Below are 16,325 nucleotides of genomic sequence, written 5' to 3'. Positions count from 1 at the left end.
ATGACAATTAAATTCGGTGCTTAAGGTGTAAGATCACTGGGCATTGTGATAAAATGTATGCATCGGTTTGGTTTTCGATGAGTGTGGAAGAAAGGTATAAATTGTCTTTGATCATGATAAGAGAGATTTGACCTAAGATAACTGTAGGAAGGCTAACAATGGTATATCAGTTATACCATGTTTAGATATTATTTAAATGACTTGAAAATTCAAACTTGACATAAGTTTTGATGTGATTGTACTTTTGGTTTTGCTGCTAATTATTAGAGTGGGATTTGTATGTTGATCTTCCATAGTATTGGAGTGAGCTAAGGAGATTTCATAATATTGAAAGGAACGTTCTTCGAAGTTGAAAATGTATGTAGATTATATTTGATATTGGCATGTTTGATATTGCAAATAAGTCTATTTCCTATTGATGTATTTGATTATTTTGAGGCCATAGAGTATGCATATTGATGGAGGAATTCTAATTATTTGAATTCTCATATTTGGATTGAGCTACTGGATTTTACTTATAATTGTAGAAGACTATTTGATGTGTTAATTTAAAACTCAAGCCTAGGTTTAAGATTTGAGCAGAGATCTTTTGTCATTGTTGATGAAGCCACTAATAAATGTCATATTGAGTAGAGACTTCGGTCATGAGATGCTTACATGAATTATCATATATATAGCATTACTGATGCATGTTAAGAATCTTGGTGAAGGAAGATCTGGAGATCGATCGAGTTAAATTCTAATCATAGTGTATTGGCTCAATGACTTCTAACCCATTGAATTTGAAGTAAATTCTGTTGGAAGAAAAATTAATGTAGATCTTCAAATTAAATTGCTAAGGGAATACAAGAATTACCCCCCTTTAAATTAAACTTAGATATTTTGAATTCTAAGAAGGTTGTGGAGATCACGTAGTGACCTTAAACTTGACTAAAGGATTGGGGGTTAGTTATGGTAAGCATACTCTATATAAATCGAGGACAAAAAGATCTAAAGGTTTTGCTCTAGTTCTACTTGAAAATTTAAAATTTGGATTTTCTTAGTCTCGGTGCAAAGTGATGCTTTGGTCAGAAATCATTTTGTGACTTTAAAGAATTTGATGAGTTAGATCAGAGTGCGCAGTGGAAGTGTAGTGGTTTGAGTTATTTTGAAATCGATTAAAAATAATAATAATAATAATAATAATAATAATAATAATACTTTGATCTGAAAGGTATTATTATAGAAGACTTGAGTTAGTTTTCTAGTAGAGGGGAATGTCGTTGATTCTTTGCCTATTGGAAGTAGTTATGGGCTCTCCTATTTTTGATAATTCTAAGAATAATTTTGGGGCAGCTCAAATTTAGCGTTAACGGATTGATAGCTTTGTGATTAAGCTTGGGCCTGGAATGATTTTACATAGTTCTTCGACTCCTACCTCTGACATTGTTAATATACCTATTTGAACAGGTTTGCGGTTTTCCTAGGATAAAGATTGATCATTTAATCACAGGCAAAGTTAAGAAAAGAAAATTGATTATAGAATATTAAGAGCATTTGATACTAAAGATTTCTCCTATTTCTGTCAAGCCAATTATGATCTCTGTGTAGAATCAAGAGAAATTAATTTCTTTGGGATATAATTATGGCATTTTAATCCAAGGTTGGGAGTTTGAAATTCTTTTGAAGGAGATCAAAAGAACTTACTACGTGTGGTAAATAGAAAGGATCAAGTTTTGAGATGCTGTGATTTTTGTATGTCAAAATCTTGTGAGTAGGTACTCCAAGAGGGAGACTATTTGAGATCTCAGGGATGATATGATGGATGTATATTTTTTTAAAAGTTTGAGGCTTCAAGTAAGTTAATTTCGAAGACGAAATTTTTTTAAGGGGGAGAGTATGTAATACCCAGAAAAAAAAAGATTTGACGGACTAGCCCGAAAAAACCGGGCCCATTTCCTTTTTACGATCGTGCCCTAGGCACGATCACGGAAGAGGAGCTTGCTGGGGGGCGGCGGCGTGAGGGCAGGCCGGTCGACGGGGGAGGTTGATCGCCGGAGAAGAGGGTGATCGTGGGGGAAGGCGGCGGATCTCGTGAGCCGGCCGGTCAAGGAGGATAACGAGGATCCCCACAAGGGGCTTACCTCGGATCCGTGGGTTTACTCACGGATTTCTCCACCGATTCCTCGCCGGAAGGGTCGCCGGAGCATCCCGTCGGACTGAGGTAAGCCCCTTGTGCTTCATTTCCTAGATTTGGGGAGATATTGGAGGGGTTTGGCCGGTGAGATCATCGGAGAAGAGTTCGAAACAGGGAACCCCTGTTTCGAACTCTTCTCTTTTTCGGATCTTGCCGCCACCGTCGGCTGCCGGGTTGGCCGGATCCATGGAAGTTGGGTTGAATCGGGACTGTGGGAGGTTTTGGTGAGGAATTTCTAGGGTTAACTGAAGATGGGAAGTGTGGATCCGAGGCTTTCTCCCTCATGATCCCATCCCCTTTTCCTCTTCCTCTCGTCGGTTGGCCGCCAGCCGGTGACGACGGTGAGAGCCACTATGGCTACCGTCAGGTGGGGGAGCCGAGCCACCATCAGGGTGGTCTGCCGTTGATGATGGAGGAGGGGGGAAGGGAGGAAAGAGGTCATGCCAGTTCTTGGGAGAAGAAGAGGAAGGGACCACCTCTTTCTCTCTCTCTTGGCCGGCCACCATCGCCGGCGACTGCAACAGTGGCGGCCGGTGATGGTTTGGCCAGTGGTGTTGTCGGATTGGAGAAGGAGAGAGCACATCTATCATGGCTGCTGCCTTGGACCAAAGAAATGGAGGAAGGGGAGATGTACTCCCAACCATGAAGAGAGAAGGACCTTCCTTTCTTTTGGTCCTTTCATCGAGACCGGCCACCGTCGCCGGCATGGCGGCGGCCATGGCTGGCAAGGACATAGGCCAGTGGTACAAGGTGGGAGTCGGGCCTCCCCGACTGCCCTAGATCTGGAGGGATTGAGATGTTTGGGGACCTGATGATGGACCCCATAGTATATGTGAATTATAGTTTAGAATATTTAAATATTAAATAATTTAGTTGTGATTTATAATTGATGTTGTAGGAGAAGAGTCAGCGGTGCTAGGAGATTTTGATCAGGGGACTCAGCACCCCAGCACGTAGGTTGTGATTCGGATCCGTGTTTGAGTCAGTCACCTCTATTTATGCATGTATTGGATTTATCGTTGAATATATTTTTATCAATATGTTGTTATTAATTTTATGAGCTTGTGTGACACATATGAGGTGTGCATTTGGTTTATTATGAAAGTATTGGAATAATTAAATTGGAAAGAATTATCATATTTTTGAGAATACATGAAAATATGTGATGTGATGGAAATTTTGATTAAACATGTGAAATTAGACATGTAAAATGGTTTGGACTAGCCTTGTCATGAGATAGCCTCTACGAGCTTATGCGTAGGATAGCCGTCACGAGCTTATGCGTGAGATAGCCTCCACGGACTTACGCGTGGGATAGCCTCTACGAGCTTATGCGTAGGATAGCCTCCACGGGCTTACGCGTGGGATAGCTGCCACGAGCTTATGCGTGGGATTTGTGCAGTCTTGGACTGGGACATGAACTTGGTTAGTTCAAAGCCAGAAGTGAAAAGTCTGAAAACTTGGAAATCAGAGTAATACGGGAATGGATCACATAATGTGAAAAAGGATTTATGAATTTGAAATGGTTATATATATTTGTTGTTTGTTGAGCCTTTGAAATGATGAAATGACATTTATTTTGATGCTTTGATTATTTTATTATTATTATTGTGTGTGGCTGTTGGGATTCTTACTGGACTGAAAAAGCTCATACTACACTTACATTTTTTTCAGAGGCACTGGATTCGTAGAATCTGTCGAGTAGGACAAGAAGTGAGCTCGATCTGGAGTCAGACTGCTAGATAGATAGAAGTTAATTGATCTTTTGCTTATGGACATTTGAATTTATGTAATTATTCAGTACATTTTATTTGGTTTGGTTTAAATACATTGATTATGGATTATTTGGAATTTTTGTTTATCTTAGGCCTCGCATGATCTTTAGGGTACTGATCTAGGGCTCATGCGGCCGGTCACGTACCGGACCCGGATGATGGGTTCGGGGCGTGACACGAATAAACAAGTTGCTACATATACGTACACAGTTTTTTAGTAGTAGACATCTCATTTTCCATTCTGATCATGCTATGTATATATGGGCTTGACTAAACCAAGGTGTGTATTAACTAAGAGAGACTCAACGCTTTCCCTCATTATGGTGATAAGATAATACTCACAAGCACCATCTTAATTGTAGCAATAAGATAACACTCACAAACAACTGGAATTTGCCAGCGAGGACTGCATGTTACACTGATAGATGGAACCAAGGTTGTGATGTTAATTATTGTAGAACCTTTGAGGAGCATATGTAAACAAAAGAAAAATGTTGGAGACTTGAATAGCAGAGGACACCCATCATGGGAATCTCAACTGCCTACACTAAATCGCTCTTCCCAATTGAATACAATTGAAAAGTTGGAGTCATTTTTTTGGTGGTTGCACTGCTTTTCACAACTGAATACACCAAAATCGCTCTCTTGATGCTTCTACATTAGCTAGTTTCTGAGGCTTTACATGACCCTTTAAAGTTAGTACAAGCTCATTTTAGAAATTGAATACTATTGTATTCAATAAAGTTGTCCATGAGGCTAGAATTCTATTCATATAATCCAATTAACTTGTGCACTCCTTCAATAAAAAAAATAAAATAAAAGAAAAAGAAATCAGCCCTTCTAAGATCCTTTGATGGCAATGAAGCCTCTGAGCTTGGCAGTCCATACGAGAGGATACTCATGTGAATGATTTCATCAAACACTGCAAAAAGGGGCATACAATTTAAACGACTTTGGCAGTTACATATGATATTTATACAAACAAATTGGATTGATGACAACCCAACATGTTTCATTTTGAACACGTATGTTTTTATGTAGTGTTGCACCATCAACCAACCTGATCACATATAGACTTGGGCATCGGGCCGTGCCGGGCCGGCCCGGCCCGGGCCCACCGGGCCACGGGTCTAAACGGGCCGTGCCTGGCACGGCCCGCTCCGCGGAAAATCGAAGCCCGGCCCGGCCCCAGGCCCGTCGATTGGCGGGCCGGGCCCGGCACGGCACGAGACGGGCCGTGCGAGAAAATAGCCATTTCTAACAGCTATTTTGGGTTTTTTCCCAAAATGCCCCTCCCAATAGTCCAAAAACGGCTAAATTGAGGGGTATTTTGGGAAAAAAAATTTTGGACTCCTATAAATACCCCTTTCCTCCCTCATTCTCACCACACCAAACCAACTATTCTCTCCTTCTCTACTACTATTATTTCTCTCTTCTAAAGTGCTCTTCCAGCAATTTAATTTTTTTTTTGCATTTAGCAAGTGTTCAAGTGCTACACAAGAGGAGGTTCCTGTTGAGAAGAGAAGGTCACTCCTGTTGAGAGCACAAGAGGAAGCTCAGAATCTCGGCTCTGCCTCTGCCCTCTGACCCTCTACTCAATTCCTTCTTGTGGTTAGTTTTTATTTTTTGAATTCATCAATTTAGATGTCATCTTTTGAGGAAAGTCATTTTGGCATTCCTCCTGTTTCTGAGGGAGAAGAAACTAATCCCCAACCCCATGTTCCTAGTTCCTCTAGAACTAGTGAACCGAGTGAAGATCAAACCTCTTCTCGTAAGAGGACTAGTGCTGTATGGAATGAATTTGATAGAGTTATGGTTGATGGAGTCTGGAAAGCAAAATGTAAAAAATATGCGAAACTTTATAGTTGTAATAGTAGTGGGGAAACAGGCCATTTAAAAAGACATCAAGAGAGTCATAGGATGTATGATTCTCATGCTCAAACTCAAAGTACCCTTAATATACAAGGGGGATTACTTGTAGGTAATTTTGCATATAATCAAGAAAATCAAAGAAAAGCACTTGTAAAATGGATAGTTAAGGATGAATTACCTTTTAGTTTATGTGAATCTTTTAATTTTGAAGAATATGTTCAATTAAACCTACAACCTGCTTACAAAAGAACTAGTAGGCGTACATTTAGAAGAGTAGCTATGACTAACTTTTTAGCAATGAGACAAAGTTTAATTGAAACACTCTCTACTTTAAATGTAAAAATTTCATTAACTTCTGATATTTGGTCAGCATCTGTAGGTAGTAATTGTTTTATTGCCATTACTGCTCATTATATTGATAATGATTGGCAATTAAATAAACGTATTCTTGCTTTTCGTGCTTTTGATTTTCCACATTCTAGGCAACAAATTTCAAATGTCATTTATCAAACTGCATGTTCATATAATATTAATGATAAAATTATGTCTATTACTTTTGATAATGCATCTAATAATAATTCTGCTGTTACATTATTAAAGGACTCATTGCATCCCATGTTAAATGGAAATTTATTGCATATTAGATGTGCATGTCATATCTTAAATCTTTCTGTTCAAACTGGCATGGGCATGATTCAAGATGTGATTTCAAAAATTAGAAATGCAGTTTCTTTTATTCATGCTTCAAGATCAAGACTTCAAGAATTTAAGGAACTATGTATAAATCATGGTAAACGTTTTAAAAAATTTAAACTTGATGTAATTACTCGTTGGAACTCAACATATAGCATGATACATGATGCATACCCATATAAAAACTTATTAAGTGCATATATTAATGATCGTGGATTAGGCTTTACATTGACTGAAACTGATTGGAATAAAGAAAAAATTTTGGAAGATTTTTTGTTTAGTTTTTATAATGCTACCAATGTTCTTTCTGGTATTTATTATCCAACTTCATGTTCATTTTTACAACAAGCATATATAATTAGTCAAAAATTTGCAGAACATAGATATGATGATGTTTTAATGCCTATTATTGAACAAATAGAATCTAAATGGAATGAGTATTGGGACAAGATATGTCCTATGCATAACTTAGCTGCTGTATTTGCTCCAAGAGTTAAATTGAATGGCGTGCTAATTTTACTTGATGCATACTGTGAAAATATGATTCAAGATCCTGAACCTGCTAAAATTGAGGTAAAACAACTTCTTTATGATATTTATGCTATATATGATGAAAAAATTCGTGGATCTAGATTCTCCGTACAAAGCTCTATTTCTTCTTCTAGTAGTTCTCGTTCGTCATCTATTTTTTTCATTCATTGCACAGAGAAAACACACACATGCTTCAAGTTTATCTTCATCTTCTTCATCTTTAAGTAGTGAACTAGAATTTTATTTACGAAACGATCTTCAGTCTGCATATGATGAAAATCAAATAGAGAGTCTAGATGTATTATCTTGGTGGAAGAGTGTTAAAAATCAATATCCTGTTATGTCTGCAATTGCATGCGATATTTTAGCTGTGCCGATGTCCACGGTAGCATCGGAATCCGCTTTTAGTGCAGGTCGGCGTGTTCTTGACGAAAAGAGAAGTAGGATGACTGGCGAAACGGTTGAGATGCTTCTCTGCTTCAAAGATTGGTTGGATGCTGAGGCAAGACTTCAAGATAAAGGTGGACATAATACAACATCCTCTGATGATGATGATACAAACACTACTGAATAGTGAATACTGATTCACTGAATCACTGATGATTAGTAAGATTTCTTAATTTTTTATAATTGTACATTTTTATTTTTTTAATTGTTAAAGTGAGTCATCTCTATTTTTTCTCCTTTCTTATTGTATTCTGGAGGTCAGACCAAGGTCCAAACCTTCCTTCATGTACCATTTTGATTTAAATTAATAAACTGGTAGGGGTCTATGCTAAACCCCCCACCATTAAAGTGGCTTTATATTAATAAATCCTTAGTTTTCAATATTTATTAATTTATTAAAAAAATTTATGAAGCATTTTTTTAATGGAGACGGGCCGTGCCTGGCTCGCGGGCCGTGCCCGGCCCAGGCCCTTATGGGCCGTGCCGGGCTGGCCCGCGGGCCGTGCCGTGCTTGGCCCGTGGGCCAAGCAGCGGGCCGTGCCAGCCCAGGCCCTAATGGGCCGTGCCGGGCTCGGCCCGCGGGCCAGAAAAGTGTGACCCAGCACGGCCCCTTTGAATGGGCCGTGCCAGGCACCGCCCGGTATTGTAGCAAGCGGGCCGTGCCAGGCACGGCCAGCTTCGTGCCGGGCCGTGCCGGGCCATGGGCGGCCCGGCCCAGTGCCCAAGTCTAATTACATACCTAAAAATCATAATCTCAAACACTTTGTTAGGATAACCAACCTGCAATAGTTTTCTTTTGCATATTGTCATACCTCGAACCCACAATCAGGGTCTATCATAGGCCATGGCTGCATAAACCCTAGAGCACTACCCTAAAAATCATGCGGAGCCTAAGATAAATAAATATCCAACAACTCTAGAATTTAAAACAATAAATAATAGCCCAATAATCCAACCAAATAAATCCATCATGATCAAATAATCAAACTTATTCAATTATAAAATATTCAAATATTCATTTGGCATCATAAAATAAATTAACTAACTAATGACTCGACTAATCAAACTCTACGCTCAACCCAACTGAGAATATGCATCCTACAACTCTGAAAAAAAGAAAAGAGTTGATGTAAGCTTTACAATAAAGTAAGAATCCCCCATACTCACACAAATATATATAGATAAAAGAAATATAAAATAGAGATTAGCTACAAACTATATCAAATGTAAGTAAAATCATAAAACCTCATACCAATTATTCAACATAGCTCAAATAAATCCATATAATCATGCACACATAAATATATGTCATTAAATATACAACTCATGCAAGAAAGAATTTTTTGCATGAATACCCTCCTAAATATCGAATTTTGCATGAATACCCTCCCAAAATTGATATTTGCATATATACCCTCGTAAAACTTTTTTTTTTGCTATTATGCTCATTTTTTATCCTTGTTTTTGCGTATGTACCCACGCCATTAAAAAATTAATGGTTTCAAATTAAAATAACCAAAATATCTTTAATGGGTAGATGTGTAAAAAGAAACATTGATAAGGTAATCTTGATGGAGGATAAAAAAGTAATTTCAAATTTTTATTTTATTTTTAATTACAATAAATATAGTTTTTATTAACGGTGTTAGAACAACCGTTATATTAGGGGCATTTGTACAATAATAGTGTTTGATGAGGGTACAGATGTAAATATAAATTTTAAGAAGGTATTCACACAAATTTGAATATTCAAAAGGATCCCTGCAAAAAAAAATTCCTATACACGAAGAACTTGTACTCCGCCTTCAGTTACTGCCATAACCAACCTCTCTCTCTCTCTCTCTCTCTCTCTCTCTCTCACGCTCTCTCAATCCGGCATTGAACCAAAGAAGGCACTGCCACCCGATTTCTAGTTCGTACCATTCGATGAAGCGCTCCAATTCCACTACCTAATGTCATGGCTCCTCCATCAGCGACCCTCGTCCAACATCATCAAAGAGCCAACGTTTACACAGAGCACCCAAAGATCTCACTGGTTAGTTACAAAAAAATCCATTATCTTTGAATTGTTTTATCTTTTCTTTCATATTGATCGTAGAACATTTTGCTCGTCGTTCTTTCTTCGTACAGCCGGATTTAGCCTGGAGAACCAAGCCTATGAGTGATTTTTGTTCAGTTAGAGGATGCCAAGACTCTCAAGCACCAAAGGCAATAACCTATCCTGCGCCGCAGCATAGGGTCGGAGGCGGTCCACCCAATCCATCCGTCCCGTTATCAGTTCTTCCGGCATTGTCACTGGCAGCATGCAGAAATTTGCCTATGTAGAAAGAACACGAAGAGAAAAAGTGACTGGCTCATGGAGGAGTTTCCCATGGGCCAGGGAGGAGGCGTGGCATTGGAGGGTTTTGCTTGAGAAGGTATGTACGTCAGGGAAGAACAAGAACTTCTTGAATCTTGATCTTAACTTCTAGTGATGCATGTCTAAATTTGCTCTTTCTTGATTTCTTTATTTCTCTTACTGTATAGCTGAATGGCTGGGCTGTTGAGACATCAACTTCATTGGTGTTGAAGGGCAGGACGGATGATACTTTGGCATCATTACAACTTTTTTACAGTTTCATCAGTGATCAAGAGACTCCTGACTCCATGGATCATATTACCTTGGACTGATCTAGGATGCTATCAATAAGGACACTAGATGGAAGGATGATACAAGGGCACTGGAACAACGTGCTGATGGTTTCATTAGTGATTAAGAGTTTCCCTGACTTCATGGATCAATATTATCTCGGATTGCTCCTAGGTGCTATCAATGAGGATGTTAGATGGATGGATGATAAAGTAGTACAAAATAAACTGTTAGCTGTTTCATCAAAGATTAGGGATTCATGACTCCACGAATCAATATTATCTCGGACTACTCCAAGATGGTATATCAATAAGGACACTAGACAGCCTAATGAGATTTATTTTCTGCATAATTAGACACACTCAATGTCATAATAGATGTATCTAATTTGTTCTAAGTAGGAACTTTGGTACTCAGACATATTTTCATTAAGCTCTAAACATGCTTAATGAAAGATTTCTAATATTGTATAACCTTACCTTCAGCATATCTGTTTATATGATTAGCCAATAAGCTCCCACTGAATAGGCATAAACCTGCTTTTTTGGTGTCAAACATGGCAAGCTTTTGTTTATTAGGGGTCAAAACACCAACTTTGATTCAGGAAAAAAAAAACATGTGTTGAACAAGTTTCCAGAAGGTTTTGAGGGAGATAAACGATTTTTCCAAATCATTTGGAACATACTGAAAACTACAACATCTTCATATGAATGGCATACCAAACATTAGCTTTTCCACACAATTTTTGGTCTTGAAATTATAACAAAAATAACTAATATTCTCATACTCTCTCCAATGATGTAGACTTATTATATCAAATTTCAAACAAAAAGTACATTTTATATTTAAGTTTCTTTTCTTTAATCCATGGTCATAATATTCAAAAGGTCTCCTTTTCTTCTTCTTCCTCAATAGTTAGGGGCTAGGCCTCTCCAATATCCCCTAAAATCAGGGGTTTCTTTTCTATCTATCAGCTTTGCACAAACGTTACATGGCTCAGAAAAATTGGATGGTTATGCACCCGAAAGATTACTCATGAAAGATCTGACCTAACCTACCAAACATAACCTATTATTGTACCATGCAAGTCTCGATGTTACTCAAAACACTAATAAATTTAGAAAAAAAGAAGTGACTAGTTTTTTTGAAAAGGTCAATTGAAACCCACAAAAGAAATACCTGATTTTAACATGCAAGTCATGTGACTAATGCTATTCAAATGACATACACTACTTGTAGGTTGTCACCAAATGTTAAATTATCAAATTAATTTAACACCTCAAAACTAAAGCTTTTCCACATGCAAGTGGCTAATGTAACTTGATCATTGGAAGTTACTTATATCTTGTGACAATATTTACTAATTATGCTACTAATAATTTCTTTTTTTCAATTATAACTCTATATGTAATATACAATTATCACCAATGATGTTACATAATGGATTTTATCTTTTTTAGTTTAGATATTGAGATATTGGAAGGAATTGGATTCTCATCTTTTTAATTACATTTTTACGATTAAAAATCATATTTGAATATGCATCCCTTGGTAGTTCTTGCAAGATTCTTCAACTGGCTATGATACCATCCAACATATAGTTCATTGATGTTATCCAAAGCTCATTGATGTGTCTACCCCAATAATGTCAGTGCCTGTGAAAAGGATTGAAGGTCTAGAATATGTGCCAAAGCTACTTGATCTTTAGCAATTCTTAAAAGATCTTGGTTAAATAGATGTGGATCGGCTGTTACCATAGTCAAATGTCACATTGAATCAGGATTCCAACATTGAGAAGGCCTATAATGGCATCTTTACTTCAAAAATTTTACATGCTCATAAGGAGCCTAAGATGACCATGATTCCACAATCACTCTATGAGAGCCTTTCCCCACCATCAATTGATAATATCCTCTAGCAGCTAGCAACATAACTAATCAAGGCCCTAGCAACAACTATTTTGGCAGGATGGCTTGCAATAGCACTTCATGGGATGATAATTATGGTATTAACCAGCTCTCTTGAAATGAATTACTGGAGTAGTCAAAGGTAGCACCATCTAATTGTGTGCAAGTTGATGATTTGTTATGTAATTTGTTAATTATTTATAAGTTAGTACGATCTATTCTATACATTGTAATTTGTTAATTATTTACTTTTTCAGATGCAAAACGAAGAATTGTGTAGTTCTTTGATGAATTTTGGGCTTTATATTTACAAATGTTGTAATATTTTTTATTGGATTGTGTTAATAAAATTGTGAATTGATTCCTTGAAGAAAAGATTGCAAAATGTCCGCTCACATAAGTTTTTGCTGAAACCACTTTCCCATGGACATGAGTAACTTAGAAGCACACACATTTGCCTAGTGTCTTTTCTATTCAAATTAGGAATGTTAAAAGAGCATCATTAAATCACAACTTCAATTATTCTTAATAGATTCCTCTAGATAGTTGTTAAAATCCTTAGCTTGTCTATAAATATGACAGCTTGTGCATTTCTAGGTTGCCATTGATTGGGTTACAACAATATTGCTACCTATGCAACAAAAATAGAATATACTACAAGGTGTATCAGATGTACCTAACAAGCTGACACAGACCAACTCTATGAGAATAAAATAATTCACATCTAGTTATGCTACAAACTGATAAAGAGCTTAATTTAATGGGTGATCGGATTTAACTTAAGGATAACACAAACCACTAGTTCATATTCCATTTAGAGTAACACAAACAACTAAGAATATATATGAGAAAATGAAAGAAAAACTAGAGCTTTTATAATTGAACAATTTGTAGCTGGTTAACTATGAGGATCCGTGCAGGCGTGTGTTTAGTTCCACATCGGTTATTTGCTAGATCGATTTTGAGTACTTATACAAGATCAAGAAATCTAAATAATACCTTCCGGCTAGCTATTTTGGGTGAGGTCCTACATTATTACAAATGGCATCAGAGCGAACCTGGTCCATAACCTATATGGACTAAGGGATGCTGCAGCACGGATCCATTAGAAGCTGACAACAGGTCGATCGTAGTATTTATGATTAGATTTGAATGGATTTGAACCCTTAGCCTGACAAGATATCAAGGCTTAAATGGGAAGAGTATGTGAGGATCTGTATGGGTGTGTGTTTAGTCCCACATCCAATTATTTGCTAGATAGATTTTGGGTACTTATATAAGATCAAGGAACCCAAATAATATCTTTCGCCTAGCCATTTTGGGTAAGGTTTTAGGTTGTTACAGTAACTATGCAAGCCAGATGGATGCCACCCTAACACAAGCAACTTATATAATTTTGAAACAAAAATAAAAATCATCTTATCTTTAAAAATATAATTCAAAAAATAATGAGAGGCAACATTGTATAAGAAATCTAGACTCAGATTTGCATATGATCAACCCCAAATGAATTTCTCAAAGTTTCTTATTTAAGATACAAAAAGATTACAAACACCCAATTACATCAAGGCCTAACCAAAGACCCGAAAAGTAGGTCAACATTGCATTGTTTTCACATGATGTTGCTAATTATATATGCTAATTCTATCACTTGAGGGAATTGCAAGCATATTTAGTCCATGTTTGGGAGTATGTTTGGACTCATCAAAAGTGATAATGGGTACAAAAGCTAAAGTAATTTTGGATCACATTGGAAATCTTTCAAAATGTATACAGTTTACGTAAAGCTGACCCCTTCTCGCTTGAATTCCCGTAGATAAGGTCCTTATCACATATGCGGAAAGTTATTTTTTTTGGAAAAATAGCGCACTATCCCTCAATAGCCCTCGCACGTCCACTTCCTCCCGACTCTCCAGTGTATCAGAACTCTCACTTTCTTGAGATTAATCTCCCTTATTTTTTTTCATTTTTCACAAAAGAAATGAAATCCCCCCCTCAATTTCTCTAAGTTCTCTCTATTCCACATCGCCCCTCTTCTTCTCATCTCTCTCCTACTCCAATCAAAACCCTAATCCCTCTCATCTCTCTCTACCAGCATCCGATGAAGCAGAGCATCTGGCAGTCGTCTCTTCTGGCATTCCTGCCTTTGATCACATTATCTCTCCTATCCTAGTTCTCTTTGAATTCAATGATTTTTTTGTAAAAGAAATCTCAATCCTACCGACCTTGGCATCGTCGTTTCATCAAGATTCCTCTTCTTAACCTTCAGACCATACAAGTGGTGACGGCATACTGAAGAAAAATAAATTCTTAAGATCATGAGATCTTGAAAAGATCATAATTTATACTTGTTGCCCAAGGTGACAAGCCAAGAGGGGGGGGGGGGTGAATTAGTTTCTTTTGAATTTTAACTATCTTACTTGTGTTAAATGATGAGTTAGTGAACTTAAACAAATCACAATGCAAACAACAAGAAGTATAGTGGTTCGGTGCTCTCCTTAGCACCTACATCCACTCCCCAAGCGACCCCTTGGGAATTCACTATAATCCCGCGGATTACAGTTGGATTGTTTTCCGGGCTCACAATCCAAAAACCTTTGTTGGTTTTACGGGCTCACCAACGAACCTATACACTTTGGTTTTCTGGGTTCACCAAAAACCTTTGTTGGTTTTGCGGGCTCACCAACGAACCTTTACACTTTGGTTTTCCGGGTTCACCAAAAACCTTTGTTGGTTTTACGGGTTCACCAACGAACCTTTACAAATTGTTCGACAAACAAAAGGAAAGATTCAAACTCCTAAATGAGCATATGAAACAATATTAACTACAAAGAAGAGTTAGAAAGTATTTATCGCTTTGAAGTGGCTTTGCTCTTCTTTGTCAAGGATGCTTCACTCTTCAAGGGAGGATGGAGCTCTTGATGACTCTTTGAATCTGCTCAATCCCTTTCTTCGATTCTTGAATGAAGCTCTTGATGAAGAAGATTAGGGCACTTTTGTTTTCTTGTGTACTCTTTGATATTCCTTTCAAAAGTTGTTCTATCTGATGAATAGTGCCCCTTTAAATAGCTTTCCACATCCTTTGGTCAAGCCCCAATGGTTAGAATTCAAAAACTAGCCGTTACTGACCTTGGGAAGGACAAAAAGTACATCTGCAGAACTAGCCGTTACTGTTCAGCCCGTGTTTGGGTCGGCTCAACCTGTCCTTGGGTCGACCCAACTTTGCCTTGGGTCGACTCAAACATTCCTTGGGTCGACCCTCTCAGAGAACACAGAAACTTGAATTTCAGACTTTCTTCACTTGGGTCGACCCAACCATTCTTTGGGTCGACTCAAAGTTCACTTGGGTCGACTCAACTTCTTCTTGGGTCGACCCTCTCAATAATTTCAGAGAACCATTTTCTGTCTGTCTTTCTGTCTTGCCTTTGGGTCGACCCTCTCAGGGTTTGGGTCGACTCAAGCTTGGGTCGACTCAACCACTGTTTGGGTCGACCCTCTCAGTAAATCCAGAGAACATATTTCTTTCATGTTTTGAGGTTCTTGAAGTTTGGGTCGACTCATGCTTACCTTGGGTCGACCCAACTCACTGTTCATCAGTGCCAATTTTGCAGAAGTGTGCCAAATGACTTCTTGATGTGCCGAGGTCGACCCAATCAACCTTTGGGTCGACTCAATCTACACTTTGCTGCATCTCAAGGTTAGATTCATTCAAATGAACAAAGACATGTATCTATATCAATTCATACAGATATACTGAGAGTAATGAACTTATAAATGAAGTATCAATTTAACTTATAATATACTCTAGATAATTGCTTGTTAATCATCAAAATAACACTATCATCCTCAATCTCCCCCTTTTTGATGATTACAAAATAAAGAGTATAAGCCTATTGATACTTGTCTTTAAAAACAGTTTATAGAAGGGTTTAAATTGCTGAATTTCAGCTTTTCATATATAAGAGTGAAATCTCCCCCTATATTATTTAAATGTTGCCAATTTGACTATTTGAATTGCTCCCCCTTTCATTTATAATTCATTAGCGATGAAACTTCAAAAAATTTGAGATAAAATATGAGTTTCAGGTTATGTATCGGGGTGCGAGAGGTGCGTGCCAAATTCTGAATTTATATATGCCAAATTCTGAAATTTGATAGAAATTTTGATTTAATCAATTTCATTGTTACAAATTGCTCCCCCTTTTTGTTGCTTTATCTAATCTACACAAAATCTTTACTTCTCACCTAAGATCTTTACTTCTCCTCAAATAAATACTCTTTCTTTACTTCCTAAA

General features: G+C 37.6%; 1 long non-coding RNA gene across 1 annotated transcript; it reads left to right on the top strand.

Annotated features, from left to right (window-relative positions):
• The first annotated feature begins 2,122 nt into the window (after positions 1-2,122).
• On the top strand, positions 2,123-4,193 carry LOC120104160. Its single transcript, XR_005506610.1, has 2 exons — positions 2,123-2,203; positions 3,851-4,193. It is a non-coding gene; the product is annotated as an uncharacterized LOC120104160 (long non-coding RNA).
• Positions 4,194-16,325: the final 12,132 nt, after the last annotated feature.

Source organism: Phoenix dactylifera, chromosome 17 (assembly GCF_009389715.1).
Source record: "Phoenix dactylifera cultivar Barhee BC4 chromosome 17, palm_55x_up_171113_PBpolish2nd_filt_p, whole genome shotgun sequence".
Lineage (NCBI taxonomy): Eukaryota > Viridiplantae > Streptophyta > Magnoliopsida > Arecales > Arecaceae > Phoenix > Phoenix dactylifera.
The sequence above is the reverse complement of the archived record's forward strand: the minus strand, read 5'-3'. Positions and strand labels throughout refer to the sequence as shown.